At 36.8% G+C, this 17,333-nt stretch overlaps 1 protein-coding gene across 7 annotated transcripts in view; it reads left to right on the forward strand.

Moving 5' to 3' along the window:
* Window positions 1-17,333, forward strand: part of LOC143904441 (protein amalgam) — a 311,418-nt gene that overhangs the window by 163,152 nt on the left and 130,933 nt on the right. The window lies entirely within an intron of this gene.

A 17,333-nucleotide genomic window follows, 5' to 3' on the forward strand; every position in this document is an offset into this window, starting at 1 on the left:
GATTTCTTAATATTAAGTGTAAAGTATTCCCATCGTCTTTGTTTTGATATCTCTCATTACAATAACGATTAATATAAACGGATTGAAAACTATACAAATTTAAGACCGTATGAGCTTTGAATTTATCAAAATTTTGCTTTTAAGACAAAAAAGCCATTCTGTTAAAAAGGAAAATATTATTTTATTCTCAGTCTTAAAGAAATAGCGGAGTAAAATAACTGAGAGAATTAGGTCCAGTGGACAGAAGCGTGTCGCTTGTGATTGAAAGACAATAAGAGGACGATGGAAGTGTGAAGTTTCTCGTCTTTCTAGGCGAGAAGATCCATCTCCGAGTTTCACCCGTCTTAAGGTGTAATGACGTCATAGGAAGTTTGCCAAGTTTTGTTGCGTATCTTAAGTCGTATTCTTGGTTAATATTTTATTTTGTTTGGATCTTATGTTCCAAAAATCTTTTAGCGGTAATTTTCGTTATATTTAATATACAAGTATACTTAAGTATATAAGTATATAACTTATATACTTATGTAAATTTTTCAATTACAGAAAAATATATGCCAAAATAAAATAATAATTTAATATATGTTTTCAAGAGATTTAAAATAAATATTTTAAAAATTATCAATGAAAATTAAATTTGGCCATGAGAGTCAACGCGGTTATTTGTGCGTGTTAAATCAAAATTTATTTATTAATTCTTTTTATATCTGTGTCCGAACGTTTCGGCTGCGCATTGAGCCATTATCAGCGGCATAACAAATTAATAATTTGGCATAACAATTTAATAATTTTCACGGTCTTCGTTACGCTGTGGATGAGTGCTTTGGGACTGGAAAATCGGAAAGCCGATTCGCTCGTAACGTGTTGACGTATGGAATGCGATGTCATATATAGTCAAAATGATCAAATGACTACGATATCAATTTTCATACTTGCGTTCTCCTGATAACTTGACATCACACTATGACATCACATTCCAACTATACGTCAACACGTTACGAGCAGTATAAAAATTGATATCGTGGTCATTTTTACTCGTTGCGTCGCGTAATAGAGTCACGGTGCGGTCTCGCTTTGCGTATATACTTGGCGCGAGACACTACCGTGTCTCTTGATCCACTATTCAGCAATGCGACTAAGACGACACATAAGCACGTTTTATTAGTCGCATTGCTGAACAATGGATTTAAAAATTACCACGATATCAAGTCTCATATACTTGCGTTCTCCTGATCACTTGACTGTGACACTTGACATCACATTCCAATCATATGTCAGCACGTTACGAGCAGATCGGCTTTCCGACTTTCCAGTCCTGAAGCGCTCATCCACAGCGTAACGGAGACCGTGAGAATTATTAAATTGTATTTGTTATGCCTGATAATGGTTCAATGCGGAGCCGAAACGTTCGGACAAAAAAAGATGTAAGAAGAATTAATAAATATAAATTTTGATTTATCACGCACAAATAACCGCGTTGACTCTCATGGCCAGATTTAATTTTTATTGTTATCGAAAGTTTTAATTATTTAATTTTTAAAACATTATGTTAAATTATTGAAACTTTTGTTTAAATATGCGTTTATATAGATATTAATGTGCAATCAATCTAGATAATATGAAATATAATCGAGATAATTTTTTATATTGAAATGAAATTGACAAATATATGAGAAATTATTTCTTCTTTACTTACCGTACACGCGATGTATTTTTGTCCGATTTTTGAACTGTGGATTTTTTATTTAAAGTTAACGATGAAGAACATCTATTTTAGAATTCACGTACAAAATACGTTCCGTGTTAGATTGGCAGCTGCGAGTATATATCTTGAATATACCGAATGCTAGACGATATATTTCGATCACGTACGCAGCAGCAAAAACGTTGATAGTTTATTCCCTTGACCAGCAATAAAAAGAAGATATATCAGAATATTTCTTGTAAATCTCTTTTGTAAATCCGCTAAGGCGGATGTCTGTGATTCTTGAGAGAGCTATTAGAAAATGTGATTTGCCATATTAATCTCAGTCAAGCCATAAATAGCTAGTATGAATATAGGATTATAAGAAAACTCATTGAAATGCATTATGAGAAACTGTTATTATATAGTAATAATTTAATATATTTAATTACTTATATCAGTTTGATCGTTATCTGCAGTATTAAAACTTTCCTCGAGATATACTTCTTAATAGCTGCGCGGCATTTACGCGAGCCCTATTTACAACGTATATATCCACAATGAGAAATGATCGGCCCTAGGAATGCCGCATCATGAGAAAGAAGTTAATATGAAGAAGCGCGTCAGGAGAAGAAGCTTCGCAAAATGTAATGGCGCAATTCACACGGTCTTTGCGCAAACGACGATCATTCTTCTTCCGAAAGGCGCGCGCCTTTCATGCGCAACGACGTGTCCCGGCGATAAGAACCGGCATTCGCAGGAATTCATGAGCCGCGCTTCACGATGAACGAGCCTCGGATATGGGGAACGCGGGATCGAGGTATCAGGAAGAGCTCGTTCCCGCGGAATCGTTTGGTAACGCGGTCCAAGAACATTTCTCATTCTACCGGGAAGCTCTCCCCTCGCCTCGGGACGGCCTGATATTATCAGGGGCAGACGAAAAGATTATGCGGCTAATCAAGAAACGCGAGTGTCACTCCTCGCTCGATGTATCAAGTTGGATCTGCTATACGAGAAATGACCTCATTCGCGTAAGACGTTTTCAGCCAATGACGTAACGCCTTCTCAATCGTGATATCTTATTTGATTTTACTTTTGCTCTCCTCTCTCATATATCTGGAACGAGTTTTTATGAAAGCGATTTTTAAATTGTCAACAACTTTTCACGTTTCGAAGCGCGATTTAGAAATAAGAAATATTATTGAAAGTAAATATTTTAAATTTTATTGCGTATATGAACAAATTTTTATGCACTGGATTTTAGAATTGTTTAAAAACTTCAATTTTTTTCTGCTACGCAAAATAGGAATAAGGCACAGTGAAATTGGAAATATCTAATAGTTGTAGAGAGATTGTCCACGAAACTTTTGCTGCGTCGTGCATAGCACTTTGAGAGTGCTCAAAGTCGATCACAGAGATGAGAGAATCCACTTCGCGCGAAAATCTATTTCACACACAAATTTTATGTGTTAAGTTCAATACGGTCTAAAACGTGTTCTCCAATCGATTAATCAATGAATGTTCAATGTGGTTTCCATGTGGCGTTCGTGCGATTGCAGTTTCGTTCTACTAGTTTATCCTCAGATCTACGATCGTCGCGTATAGCTCGTAACTTGGATAGTTACGCCGGCCGGTGCGTTGGTCCGGTGGCACAGAGAGGGTCCTCCGGTATTTCCGGTCCTCGGATCGGAGATTATTATCCCCGCATGGTCGTCATCGCTCATAGAATTTTCACCGCAACCTTTCGGGGTACCTCAGTCGGATGTTCCGGTCGAGCGAGAAAAATGTGAAGGGATTCGGTGAATCGATGTGCTTGCATTAAATATCTTGGCACGGAGCGCAACTGCGGGCGGATAGTTCGGCACGTTCCGTGCGAATCGTTTTTCGTGTGGTGGCGGCCGATTTCTCACGGAATCGCGAGTTCTCGTTGTAAGTCTGAAGGATATGTACATACAATCGGAAATCTACGGTAGCCGCGGGCCGTTAATGAATCGTAAATAATCCGAAAACTCTGTTCAATCGCAATGTCAGTCACGGTCGTGCGGACCAGTTTATACCGACCGTGCCAGTCAACGGGATTGACGCTGCGATCGAATCTTGTTTGGATTCTCGTCACTATTTTATTATTTTACTTTTTCACCTTTTTTTCGATATTATTATCTCGCAATAGCAAAATAATTCCTGATCTTTGAAAATTTGATTACGCTATATAATGCTATCTTCTTTTTCGACTTACTTTTTATGTAATCACTCAAATTATTTCCATTTTTGTAATCAGATCAGTTAAATATGATTTATCCCATATTCTTTAAAAAGTAAGTTATTATAATGATAAACGGTTATAATACGATTATAAATTAGTTCCACAGGAAACAGCTTTATTACAGTAAATCACATATGTAACCTTATAATAATTCGTTCAATTCTCTGCAGCGAGATTTTTAGTGCAGAGCACGAAGTTGGAATATGATTCGACATAGGAAAAGTTACAGAGTTCACGCACCGAAACGATTTTTGTCGCTCGTAGGCCGAGAACGCGTTGGTCGCGCATTGTTAGGAAAATGTGTCTGGGGTGCTGTTGAAAACGAGTCTCTTGCTGGAATCGAGTAACGTATCGACATAAGCAATGCGCATTGTTGCGCTTGTACCTATAGCGTTTATTATACACTGAAAAAGATGTACTATTTGCAAGAAAATAGATTTCTTTGAATTTAGTTTTCTTAATTCAAAGAAGTATTGGGTAGGTTTAAGAAAACATTTTTCTGAGTTTAAAATATTTTTTCTCTATTTAATACTTCTTTGAATTAAGGAAACTAAATTCAAAGAACTATTTGCTTGCAAATAATAAATTGTTTTTTTCAATGTATATACCAAATCGAGTCGTAAAATTTAATTCCACCCGCAAATCGATAAAAGAAATTTCACCCCGCGTTTAGTGACGTCGTCGCAGCTGTTACGTTGCTGAATAAGCGGTCCTTACAGGATAGTTCTTAATCTTCTTTATCTTCGAATTAAAATTTATATTCGTGATTTTGCATTTCGCTTCAATATTAACTTCCGAAACAGAAGCGAAATGGTGCCTCAATGTAGAATTTCACTCGATTATGCTTAGCGCGTTAGTATAACACAATTGCCTCGCTGTCGCCGCTTGGTGTCGATCGTTTCTTCGCATGTTCAACAATACCCGCGGGTGTATGACAATAGGATTTCATTTCGCGTACATGTTGATGCACGGAGAACGCTGCCGTTGCGCTTACTGATGAAGGAAATAACGTTTGCCGATAGATATGCTCTATAATAATACCGGTATAGATTCTCCTTCGTTGAAACGCTGCATCTAAATCATACTGTATTTTGATTAATTGAAATTGTATAGGATTGTTTCAAAATCAATAGTATACTAATATAAATACGAAGCACAAATCTTATATCTGATATTTGTGTTTTTGTGTAAAACTATTTAGTTGCAATATTGATTTTTGTTTCTCATTGTCGTTTATCAAATATTTAAAATATTATTGTAAAAATATAATGTATTATAAATTATATGAAATATTTACTGGACGTAATAGGTTAGTCGATAAATATGCACATCTCATAAAACGTTTTTGTGTAAATTATAATAATTTTCCGCTTATTTTATTACACATAGTTGTTTTTAAAATATTATTTTTGTTGTTATATTATATATTTTTAAAATTCTTAATTAAGAAATGTATCTGTGCAACGAAAGATAGGCACTCGAGATACAGACACAATCTCGATCTCTATGCAAAGTACAAACATCAAATAATTTGAAAGGATTGCTTCAGACTGAGATACTTGTTTTCATTCACGGACTATTACTCTCAAGAATCTTACTTTAAAGAGATGTTTGTATATTTAACGAGATATTTCAATATGTATTGCGTAATAAAGAAATATAATACATACTAGATCTTGAAATAAGTAAATTATTTCATAAATAGTAATCGAAAAAGAGACATACTCCACGGTTATATCATCTGGACACGAATGGTTATGCATTCAATGTACTGAAAATCATGTAATAGAGTTGAAACTGGAAATTATTTCAAAATAACGCTTATTAATTCCTTGTCACGAAGTCGAATGCTATATAATTACAAAGAAAGATACGGCCAGATATAATGCCGGTGCTGTGACAAGGCGATTTTTGCGAGGCAATTAACTCACGACTGTTTTTCCGTAGCTATACGTGTGCATACCCCGTGACTGAAAAGTAAGCAAAAAGCAAACCGAGAAGGACAGTGCGGAGGCGAAACGAGGACATCGCGAGGTGCGAGGCACGGCTGTAGGGCAATAATATCAGTAAGGTCGGGCTTATACTGCGGCGCGAGGTTTTCCCGATAGTTCGAACGCGAACTTTCCGCCCAAGTTGCAAAGCTTTAAAGCGAAGGCTTTAACGGGGCTTCTCGCGCCCAGCGCCAACTCTCTCTCTCTCTCTCTCTCTCTCTCTCTCTCTCCTCCCTCTCTTTATTTCTCTCTTCGGGATGAAGTCGTGCGAAGAAAAGGGAAAAAAAGATCAGTACGAGAAGAATGCTTGCCACAGTAACTTCACAGGCCTGGAATATACCCGCTGACCTCTCACACTCCCTTTTCGCGTCAATATTCTCACGTTTGGAGTTTATCCCGATCGATGCGGTGCGCGGCATGTTTTCCAGGAGCTTTTTATTATTCACATACTCTCCACGCTGCGAAGACGAGGTGCGGCGCTCCTCCGCGCCATCGTCGTCCCTTAACTAGCGGGTAATTACGAGTAATTATTACGAAAATTGCATCATGAAGTTCCCAAACTTTGAAGCAACTTCCAAATCACTTTGCATGATATTCTAGACGTATATATACATGTGTATTTCTATCTATATAAAGTACATGTATACATACATGTCAGAGTTTAAAATGTTACATATTATGTTAAAACATTTTTATATCTGGATATTATTCGTATCTTTTGATAATAATATATCTACATATGTTGTTTTATATATCGAGTATTGCGAGCTCGCACATTTCAGAAGAATTCCCAGCGAGAACATCCATCGTCGAAACGTAAGAGAATCAACGATGGATATCCGTTGATTCTCCAATGACTTGCGTCCAAGTTATTCATCCTCAAACTGGTATCCGCGATAATCGAAAACGAAACGTCAACGAATCTCGGCGCGCGAAGAAATCATGGCGCGGAATGATAAAGCGTCATTGTCATCGTCGCAGGTCCGTCTCAGGACTCGCGACTCGTCGGGCATTTCAGTCACGTCGAAGTGTAATGATCGGTATAAATAACAAATGACCGTGTCTGTCGGCTGTCCTCATCCTTCATCGTATAAGAGTAGCCCAAAGCTGCTCGAACTTTCGCGTATGGGAGGACGAGGAGAAGCGCCGGGCGTCGATTCTTCTTACAAGCAGCGCGCGGCCGGAAACTTGCGACACGCGACTCCGCCCCCGGAACTCCACTTCCGAGCCTCAGAAACGTACAACCGTGCCGAATGATACGTTTTTTTCCGACGAAAGTTTTGGTAGTTGCGTTATCTCGCCGAGAGTGGCAATTCCTACGGAATAGACCGCCTTTACAATTCTCTCTCTATAAACAACCTGTGTATATAGTATATAGCAATGCGAATATTACTCGCGCGCGAATAAAAGTCAGCGTTGCAGGGTTGTAAAAAAAAATTAAAAAATTGATGAATTATGCAATGAAGAGAATCAATAGTGTAAAGAGGCAAAATTTTTATTCCTAGATTTCTTATGCACAATACAAATTCTTATTTGCATATATATATGTGTATTGTTATAATCTTACGTAACGTTTCTTGACACAATAAAACAATCTTGTTATAATCCTGTTATGTATAAATATATGATGCGAAGCTACAAGAAAAAGAGGAAAGCACAAAAACACACGTTTCTTTTCTTTTTTTTTTAACCGAATGTTAAATAAAGCGATCCGACGTATCTGTTATAATCGAGTTTCTTTACAAGTGTAATTTATGCGAAATTACTTCCCTAGTTCGGGGGACGCTCGCCGGTTACTGTACTGAACTGAAAGAGACGACGACGGTGCGCAGTCAGTCGTTCCGCGTGTAATTTGCACATTGCATCTCTGCTGGGAGAATTATGATATTGCAGATACGAGATATCTTACTTATGTTCCGCTTCAAAATAGCACGCAAGGCATGGAATTTCAAGAAGTTGGAGGGGTGAAGATGTTGCATTGCGGTGTCGCTCGATGACTTGTTTCCCCTCCACGCAATAAGTTTTGTAATTTTCTCAGTTGCGTAACTTTCTGAGTGGCAATTTTCCGGAACAATGACGCTCTTGATTCCTTTTTCAATTCTTCCGCAACGCAATCTCGATCTCTTCAGATCAACCCGATCTTCACGCAACTCGGATTTCTTCAATTTTCCGCGCGCACTCTTTCTCGAGTATATTGAGATTAATTTCAAAATTCTCCTACGTATAAAATTATACATATTTTAATAAATAAATTGCTACGTCAATTATATTACGTAGTTTAACAGTTGCTATATAAGAAACCACACGGATTAATTTGCGGCAGTCAAAATTTCTATCATCGCTATTTCATACCGTCCTCCCTCCAATCTACTTTAAGCTACCCAAAATGGCGAACGATATTGGACGCTATTTTCGTATGAGGATCGCGTTGCCGGTCGTAAGAATACAGAATCGCGACTCTGTTCGCCGCCTCGTTTTCTTCCCATACAATAAGTTTTGTAATCCCCTCGCGCGGTTACGTATAACTTTCTGAGTGGCAATTTCCTCGAACCTGCTCGCGCCTAGTTTCATCCGTGATATCCTACGATGTCCCAGAGCAACCTTTCAACCCGACCGTTCCTCCTTTAACCGCGAGAACGCACCTTTGACACACCCTTCTCTTTTGACTTGTCATCATCCCATATCACACAGCTTTTGGCAGTCCACCTTCGTCATCTTCATTTGATAGTATAAGCTTCTTATACTTCGTCCTGTCATATCGCTTATCCTTGAAATTTATTTTCGGTACGCACAATAGTTTTTCATCATAAATTTATATTAGAGAAGCATTGTGAAGTTGGTTTTGAAAAAAGTTTGGAGAAAAGGTGTGTGAAAACGAACTAATACATATATTATACTACAGGTGTAACGAGAATCAATTGAATATGTTAAAAAGTTTAAATATGGAGACCCTCAAGCACCCTCAAGTAAGAATCTGGCCAATTTGACAAATATAATGGTAACTGTATTTAAAAATAATGCACTCTATGTAGAATTTATGTACCAGTTAGAGACACATGACATGTTTTGTATGATAAATCATAACAAATATAGACCGGGTTTGTTTTGACGCTTTTGTTTTTATATTTTGGATTACTTCTGCCATGGTTTGTCAACACCAATCAGCACACAGTCGATTAATGGCCAGGCTCTTACTTGATGGTCACTACTCAAATACATTAAAACTGCTGTAAAACTAATTGTAAGATGAAGAAATCTGAATCAAAATTAATATAATTAAAGTGTAATGTAATTAAATTACAGATAAGTGATTAGAAGGCAGTCTTTAAAAAAATCTAATGTTAAAATCTATGAATGGGGATTTTTGAGTTGAAAGAGATGATTTGATTTTTATATCAAGATTTAAAAAATCTAGAAATAAGAAAGTCTCGACAAAACGCTTGTCGTATTTTTACTATTTATTTAATGAACTCTTTAAGTACATAAGACGTCTTAATAAATTGCAATATTTTGATGTATTTAATACTAGTCGAAAAAGTTTTAGCGCTATAAAAGGATGACATTTATTTAATATTATTTTTAGTCGCACCCGCGGAATTATTGGCGCGCCACTATATTATTGCCTTAATATTCTAAGTCGTTTACTGCGCAATGAACGTTATCGTGCCAGGATAGAACAAATGTACCAAAATTACGGCATTGTTCACACTTAATATAGCCTAATTCCCACTGCATTAAATTCCCAGAGCGTCAAATTTCAATGCGTGCGATTTCTCAGTCTTCTGACCTTTGCTATATCCATACGTTGGCCATGGGTCAAGTGTCGCACTACGAGGAGACGATGCAGACCTCCACTCGCTAGGACCAACTCTTTCGATTACTCGCCTCTCTCGACTCTTGATGATACCATACTCCCTTCGAAGCGCACGCACGTATACACGTAGACGCTTCAGAATTGGTGCCCTTAAAGACGGCACTACCGTGCCGTGAGGTTGAACGGCCTCGTGAGATTTGGACGTTCGCGAATTTAACCGCTGACTTCGCTCGATAGAACATCCCCTAGTTACTCGCTAATGGGCTTCGTAAAGTTTAAGCTCGCTTTTGAATACGTATATGATATAGGTGAGATTCTCTGTTATACTAGATTGATTGCTGAACTGGAACTGCTGGAATGTTTATTCTGCTCAGAAGTGCTCTCGTGTTGAAGTGGCATATTTTATAGCATACAATTTGAACGAATAGAAAAGAGCCTTAATTATATATATATTAACCTTCTTTTTATTTTTTAATACAAGCAATTCTTGATACAGATACACAAATAAATATGCAATAAATACTTAGTCAGCATATGTAGTGTGTGGCATTACGTTATGTATTTTTGACATTCCTTCCATTTCTCATCTTATTTTAGAGAATATGTTTCTTAACCGCGCGGCAGACATAAGGGTAAGTTAAACTGGAATCGAACTTTCAATATAATTGCGATTAAAGTCGACGGTTGAGAATCACGCGTGCACCGACGCGGGATTATACGGCCACTAAAGTTCCGTAACACTGCAGTACCACCATATTCCACTTTATGCTAAAGCCTGATGCAGTAGTAACTCAGCAATTTCTCCGATCTTTCGAGTTCTTTCCGCCAAAGAGGAAACGAGTGGTCTACGAACTTTCCTCGGATGCCGCTCGAATTCTCGCATTTGCAGTATCTCCGCCATTGTACTTCCCTTCTATTCGAATTGTACAGGTTGCTCGAGCAGACATCTAAGACCTCAGTGTTTCACATGCACCCATCCCCCGCGTCTTCTCGACATATATACGTGCTGTATTATTTACCTCGACGGTTCATCTTCTCAGTCACGCGCATTTAAATTATCTTCGTTCGCAAAATGGAAGCACGCACGATTTTAACACATATACTATACTGTAATTTATAGGATGAGTGGAGGTCCGTAATAAATCTCACGGTCACAATGGACCGCGGTAAAGAATTATTTCAGTTACGTATATATGACAAGACACAATACATTATTTAAAAACTCGACATAGCTTTGAACCTTCGGTAAAGTATTCATGATAAGACATTTTTTATCACGCGTTTTGTTTATTTATTGGTATAAAATGTACATAACAATTACCCATTACTGTTTATGATTATTTGGAAAAAAAATTCTAATAATTAATTTTTATAATGTCACGATATTTAATTGTTAATATTACAAAATTCTTAATATAATTATAGTGTATTTTAAACAGTAACACAATACGTGATAAATCCTGTAATATATACATTACGAACATATTATAATGTTTCAATTATAACACATATATTCCTTTATTATTACGCATAGTAAAATAACATATTTATTGAATCAAACAGTTGTATCGACATCGCGAGATATGAAATCCATTTCGCGCATCTTTCACTGGAATTTAAAGATCTATGTAACAACGTTAATTCCATTTTACTCGAGAGGAGAGCTCTTCCACCCGCTGGCGACAAATCCTTCCGAGACGAATAGCTACGCGCGCGAGTTGCTCGTCAGAATTACTCCACCGCTCATTGTCTGACCCGAAACGCTTATTAATGTCGCGGCGTTCTGAGAGTGATGAATTGCACCGCCTGCGTATCACAGCGCCGCGCGCGAACATTTTTCCGGAAAATGCCGGAGGTCTTTGTGCTCCCGCCTGTTTCTCCCCTTCCCCCCTTCCTCTCCCCCAGCGTTCTCATTTTTCACGGTTTTCAGTTATGCGAGCGGACGCTGATGAAATTGGCGAACGGGAGCGCGGCAAAGGGCCCCCGATGGCGCTGCGTCGCCGCGCGTGGAATCTGTTTGCTCATTTCTATTTACGAGGAATACGCGACCGTGTAAACCGCCGCATGTTAATAGAATACGCTCGTACCACATCCCAAAGGAGGCATATGGGGGCTACGGGATTGTAATCGGCGCTGCCTCGCCATATCGTTATCGCAATCGACCGTGTAGCCGTCCACGCCAGGTGGAAGCTTGACTTTCGCTTTACGAAACACGCGCGCGTGCAAATTCGATCTCGCATGATGGTCCTACGCAAGGTGATGTCTTGATCTTCCAGCATAACATTTGGCGAAAAAGGAAAGAAGAGATAGAGAGAAGAGTCTGGGGACTTATTTTTGATACTTGTTGAATTCCTTAACTGTTTTTAACGTTACACAATATATTGTTCCTCGGAAATTGTCTCTATTTTATTTAAGATATAGTTACCGCGTACAAGGCGTAGATTTTATATATATATCCCAATTTTTTAATTACTATAATAGACTTATAAATATATTCAAATTTTAATATTAGAAAGCTAATATTCAAAATTAGCCAAACAATTTTGAATCTAGAATTTAATTAAGTGGATACAATAATTTTTTTTATATTGTTAATATTACTTGTTGCAAATACTAAAATGTATAGATATTATATTGATATAAAGAAATAAATTACATTTATTTCATTTCTTTCTCGTTTGAAGATTAAAATTTTAGGCCTATTAAATGTTAATATAAAATTCTAAAAAACAAAACTGAAAAAAATATTAAAAAACGTTCCAGAAAATTGACATTATCTCTTTTTTAAGAACAGAAAGTCGCTTGAATATTTTAATAATATGTATGTTAATTTGCTAGTTCTTTTATATTCTCTCGAGAAATGAATAAAAAAATGTTCTCAGATATTTAGCAAATATAATTGATAAATTATAGATGTCGAATGGATTGTATTAAAATCGTTTTATAGCTTAAAAAGTAAATTTTCTCTCAAAAAATAAATTCACCCAGGCATGTATCAATCTGTTCACAATTGCAATCTAAATTATACATGATATATTTTATTTTGCCTCATCGCAGATTGCAGGACAGACGATGATAAAAATAAATATCATTTCTTCGACCTCGATTTAGCTCGCGCAATTGCCGTCGACGTCGTCGTTCGCGAGTTGTCGATTTATCTGAACGGCAAAATCCAGCTTCTCCGATCGCAGGTAAAAGGGAGGGGAATGGCGCGCACTCATATTGCTGCGAGCCGATCGAGCGTATATACCGCGACGAATTGCGACGAAGCGAGCAACGGAATAAAACGGCTAGAAAAGAACGGACCCTTCGGCAATGCACTCGATACCGAAATCGACGATACCATCCATTTCGAAATATCGCCAGCGCAGTTTCCGAGCCAAGTGCGCGCGACTCGGTATAAGAACTGGTTAGAAAACTATGGTGGAGTATCGTAACGGCGCGGCGGGGGACACTTTGTACAGGCATTTGCTCCGCTTTTCGCTATCGTAACGGCAAATAAATATTGCTTCAGTGCCGGGCAAGATTCGACGCGGCTTAGCGCGGTGAAATACGGCGTGGATCGTGAGTAAAGCGCAGCGTGCGCTTTGACATTAACGGCATTACCGCGTTCTCTTTTCATCGCGCACAGCCATTAGTTCACATTAACGTGAAAAGGAATTTTTGTTTTTCGCTTAATAATTTTTATAAAGAGTAGAAAACACATTGAAACATATTTTTTGTGATATGACATATAGCTACATACGCGAGAGCGTGAAGTCTACTACGTGATACGGTACGTTTCTAACGAGATTATAAATATGCGTTTATAATTTTGCCTTTTGCTTCAAGACAGTATATATCTTAAAGGAATAAATATTTTGTAATTATAAGGGTATAATGGATTTTATATAGCTTCTATATGCATTGTACGATATATCTCACTTTACGTTATAGTTATAAAATTCTATTTCTTCTCTGAGTTTTAAATTTTACATACATAATATAGCGCATCCTGCATATTTCACATTCTTATTATCCTTTCATTTAAAATTCATAATTTGCATGCGATAATTTGCGTATTGAAAAAGTTTCGTTTTATATTTATTTGCTGTGAATTTTAATCGTGGAAAAGTTGTCGGAGCTGCGCATTGTGTAGACAGCAGACGGTACAAAGATAAAATCAGGAATAAAGGCGGACGTGGCTAAATTTAAAGGCGAAGTGGAAAATTTTACTAGTGGTGTTTTCCGCCGAGTTCAAAGCTACAGATCAAACAACTCGGATTACGTGCCGCGACTGGAGGGAAGTTTGGAAAATCATCCGGCGAGTGGGCAGTGTGCTCGTATTGTTCTCGTGACCGGTGTTTGCTTAACCCGCGCGCCACCATGACTATAACAAGAAGTTATTGTTGCCACGGAGTGCGGAGAATGCGGAACCTTATTGAATTCGCGCAAGGTAGCAGTGAGACGGGTAGCCTTTGCGTATCGAAAGCCGAGTTCGATAGCTTTCATTTCCCGGTGTTCATCGAAAGTTGAGAGGGAATGCTTTATTGGCGAAACAACTCCTCGGAACGTAAAAGTTTGTCTAGGTAATATGGTAATGGGATACGAATGACGTAATCTGTAGGTACACGCGCGCGCGCGCACACACACACACACACACACACACACACACACACACACACACACACACACACAGTCGTAATATATGGTATTTAAGAATTTAAGTTAATTAATTAAATCACCAAATTCACCAAAATTATTAAATTTTTTAAAATAAAATGTAAAAAACAATTTATTTCTAAGGCTTTTGATACTACATATTTAAATTCATTTAATTTAATATATATACATATATATATATATATATATATATATATATATATAGTGAGATAAAGGAAACTTAAATTTTAATTTCTTATTTATACATATACTTTAAATAATATATAGATATTAAAAGTTATTTTAAAAGTTTTCTGTAAATCGATAATATCGTTAAATGTTACACGTTATTTATCTTCGCTACATAATTTATTAGCGTAGTTCGATATTAATAATATTTTGGATATTTCATAAAAACTGATATAAAATTTATATATCGCGCTTTATAAACTTTCTCATGTTTTTGTATTTTCCGCAACGAAAACAACAGCGCGAACTGAAAAATTCCCGTTTTATCACAGTCATACATTAATTTCACCGTAAAGCAAGTGAATTAATTTCGCAGGTATATATAGTAAGAGCGTTTTTAAGGTATACCGACCTTTTTGATCCCGTCACGCTTTCGTTATACCCCGAGTCTCGCTGTGCGATTTCCGCAATTTTCACATGTACCTCGTAACAATTTCAATTTCTACCCGCGCCAAAGTCCCATTTTCCCCGACATACAATGGAAAATTTTATCGGACGCGCTCTATCCCGGCCTTCTTGTCCGTTGCACGGCCGTTCCGTTGGGCTTTCCGATGCCACCCCCTCGGAAATCCGCCCGTTCTTTTTTATCCCATTCTGCTACTCCTGTGGGATTATGATAATGACAATCTCCGCGATCATCGAAAGCTCGGTTAATGGCAAGTCGAGCGATTCATATAAATTGAATGAAACCCGCGCTGGGATGCACATCATACAGGTATATATTAACTACCACATGAACGTCACTGGAGTACATTAATTCCAGACACTGCATTTCCCTGAAAATAAAAAAAATGACAAAACAGGTTTATTACTGTTTCCAATTAATCTTTTATTCTTAATAATATTAATTAATAACAATGTTTGATTGCTGAAAGCAAATAAATCATTTTGCTATCATATATATATGGGTCAACCGGAAAATAATTGAAAATATAAATTATGAATATACTTTCTGTGTACATTACATTAAACTAATATTGAGAGACAGATATATCGATGACATTACACAAGTTAATGTTTATAAACGAGTATTATATAATTGCAAGATGTTAATTAGCATTTTGTTAATCGGATGTCGTATCTCTCTCAGTAAAAAGTGCATTAACGTCGTTTATAAACATGCGTGTCGTCCAGATTATACAAATACGGACAGTTAATTATTAGTTTGTTTACTTATTATAGTGCATACATTTCTAAATACATATTTACTTGTAAAGTAAAGTGCAAAACTTTATTGAAATAATTGTCAACAATTAAAACCAATTTGTCGTATTGCAGATCTTAGTATATCACTGTTGGATCAGATATACACCGTTATAGCACAATACGGCGAAAGTGCGATAGGAAGCGGCAACCGCGCGTGTGTATATATGTATATGCACGCTCTAATCAAGAGACACGGTAGTGTCTCGCGCCAAGTACACGCGGAGCGAGACCGACCGTGACTCTTTTACGCGACGTACGCTTTACAGTTATTGGTTTGTAAATTATTTGCCCCGATCTAAGATCAAAGAGGATAGTGGTATTCTTGGCGCGAACAGCATCGTGTTTCGTGATTGCTAAACGCATTTGTGTAGAGGAACCATGAGTAATGGCGTGACGCTTTATAATCCCGGAAGTTTGAGCTTAATCAAGTACTTATTACAATTACCCACGGTATGCGCAACCCGGCAACTTTCAGTCCACTCGCAGCTGCAGCTTCTGATACTGTAAAGGGTTCCGCGTCTAATCTCGTTTGAATGTACGTTGTACTGAGTTTCAATATTCATCTAACTTCGACTTTGACTTTAGCGTTGAGTTATATAGCCCGCTCAATGTTTCATCAGATAAGATTTGTCCACGGGTTTACGCGCCTTGTTAAGCTTTCGATACACTCTCTTAGATAATATTTATTTCCAGCTGCGACAATGACACGCGTGAGATCTACAAGTATTTACACACTGCTAGGTATTTTTAATGGCTAAAAATTTTAGGTATTTATAATTTATATGTATTTTTATACGTTTTTTACAATTTCTTTTATATACGTAGATCTTGTAAAAGAATAATTTTTTTTTTATCGAGAATTTAGGATTAGAATCTGAATAGAAATAAGGAAAAAAGGATGTGTTATCAAATAAATGTTGGTTTAAAATGTAGATGTAAGGTGAAAACATCATTTGCATTTCGACAATTTTATTAACATTATTGATTTTATTACAAGCTATTATCTTTAAAAAAATTTAATTTTATTATTTATTCATGTATATAAATTAAATAAATTGTGCGTCTGTTTATCTGTGTTACATCATGCTTTCTCATTGCTACTATCATCATCAGACCTGTTTTTACCGTAAACTGTAAACTAACCAAGTTGTGGATTAAGACTTACATATTATGATACGCGCGCTCTGCGCGCGAGAAGGGTTCATTTATATTTTATATTATAGCTTGGAGCCACAACAACTCTAAATTCACTACTGACCATCACATAAGATTAATTTGCATATGAGATTAAGTTGTGCCCGCAAGTTTCTATTTTACAATAAAAACATCAGCTTTAGCTAATCTAAAAAAGTATTTTCTAAATTTTAATTTTAACATTTATGCATAAAAAATATATTTACATGTATTCGTTATATTCTTTAAATAATTTGTGAAGTTGATGCAAAATATTTTTTCAGAAACACACACTTTATCCGATAATATTCAATT

Source organism: Temnothorax americanus, unplaced genomic scaffold (genome assembly GCF_048541705.1).
Source record: "Temnothorax americanus isolate GAGA-0224 unplaced genomic scaffold, ASM4854170v1 Scaffold52, whole genome shotgun sequence".
Lineage (NCBI taxonomy): Eukaryota > Metazoa > Arthropoda > Insecta > Hymenoptera > Formicidae > Temnothorax > Temnothorax americanus.